General features: G+C 37.2%; 1 protein-coding gene across 2 annotated transcripts in view; it reads left to right on the top strand.

The window, feature by feature from the left end:
* Positions 1-1861, top strand: part of TANGO6 (transport and golgi organization 6 homolog) — a 264852-nt gene that overhangs the window by 87243 nt on the left and 175748 nt on the right. The window lies entirely within an intron of this gene.

Raw genomic sequence — 1861 nt, forward strand, 5'->3', positions numbered from 1 at the left:
TTTTTTTTTTTTTGTATTTTAAGTAGAGACAGGGTTTCACCATGTTAGCCAGGATGGTCTCGATCTCCTGACCTCGTGATCCGCCCGTCTTGGCCTCCCAAAGTGCTGGAATTACAGGCGTGAGCCACCGCGCCCGGCCTGCCCATATGTCTTCTTTGGTAGGGTGGTGTTCTTTGGTAGACCTATCTGTTTAGGTCTTTTGCCCATTTTTAAGTCAGGTTGTTGATTTTCTTATTGTTGAGTTTTAAGAATTCTTTGTATATTTTGGCGATTAGTTCTTTTTCAGATACATCTTTTACAAATATTTTCTTTCGTTCTGTAGTTTATCTTCTCATTCTCTTGACAGTTTCTTTTGCAGAGCAGACTTTTTTAATTTTAATAAGGTCCAGGTTTTTAGCTGTGTCTTTCATAGATCGTGCCTTTGGTGGTGTATTTAAAAGGTCATTGCTTTTAAGAGGTCATCTCAATTTTCTACTATGTTAACTCGTAGGAGTTTTATAGTTTTGTATTTGACAGTTAGGTTTATGATCCATTTCAAGTTAATTTTTGTGCAAGGTGCAAGGTCTGTGTCTAGATTCATTTTTTCCCAAGTGCATGCCAGTTGTCCCAGCACCATTTCTTGAAAAAACTGTCTTTCTTTTTTTTTCTACTGACACTTGTTCCAATCAAAAAAAAGAAAAAAGAAAAAAAAGACTTTTTTTTTTTTTTTTCCATTTAAAGCCTTTGCTCCTTTGTCAAAGTTCAGTTGACTCTATTTATGTGGGTCTATTTCTGGTCTTGCTGTTCTGTTCCATTGATCTATTTGTCTTGGCTGGTTTTTTTTAAGAAGAAATTGTTGTATAGAAGAGAAATGAAAAAGAGGCCAAATAGATTATAGATAAATTATTCTCATTTTAGATGCTTTAAAAAAGTCCACAATACAACAGAGGCACTGAATGAAGTTTAGCATAATGATAATACTAGTAAAATTATTTGAAAATGTCTCAGCCAGGCATGGTGGCTCACACCTGTAATCCCAACACTTTGGGAGGCCGAGGTGGGTGGATCACCTGAAGTCCAGAGTTTAAGACCAGCCTGGCCAACATGGTGAAACCCCATCTCTACTAAAATATAAAAAATTAGCCGGGCGTGGTGGTGTGTGCCTGTAGTCCCAGCTACTCAGGAGGCTGAGGCAGGAGAATCATTTGAACCCAGGAGGTGGAGGTTGCAGTGAGCTGAGATCACACCACTGCACTACAGCCTGGGCGACAGAGCGAGGCTCCATCTCAAAAAAAAAAAAAAGAGAGAGAGAGAGTGAGAGAAAGAGGAAGGAAGGGAGGGAGGGAGGGAAAGAAAGGAAGGAAAGAAAAAGAAAGGAAAGAAAAACAAAGGAAAGAAAGGAGAAGGAAGGAAGGAAAGAAAGAAAAGAAAGAAAAAGAAAGAAATAAAGGAAAAGAAAGAAGGAAGGAAGGAAGAAAAGAGAAAGAGAGAGAGAGAAAAGGAAAGAAAGAAAAGAAAAGAGGAAAATGTTTCTTCCAGTGCTACATAGATTCCAGAAAAAAATTGACCCTTTCCTTAAATAACATATATCTTTGCTTTGTGTATGTACTCTCTTCTTCCCTTAAGACACAGTAACCTCTGAATGTCAGTTGTTTTGCACATGAAGATAAACTAACATTCTGTGGAGGCAGAAACTCTATCTTATGCTGATTTTGCATTAGTTAGTAAATATGTAAACAAAACAATCTGAGTGTATAGTGAAATTCTAAGATACAAACCTGACATATACCTCAAATCTTCATTTACTTGGAGCATAATGGTAGGAACAATAACAAATCTGTGGACTTACAGTGTCAAATAACAATGTTATTTAGGTTCTATG

The sequence above is a fragment of the Piliocolobus tephrosceles genome, chromosome 17 (genome assembly GCF_002776525.5).
Source record: "Piliocolobus tephrosceles isolate RC106 chromosome 17, ASM277652v3, whole genome shotgun sequence".
Classification (NCBI taxonomy): Eukaryota; Metazoa; Chordata; class Mammalia; order Primates; family Cercopithecidae; genus Piliocolobus; species Piliocolobus tephrosceles.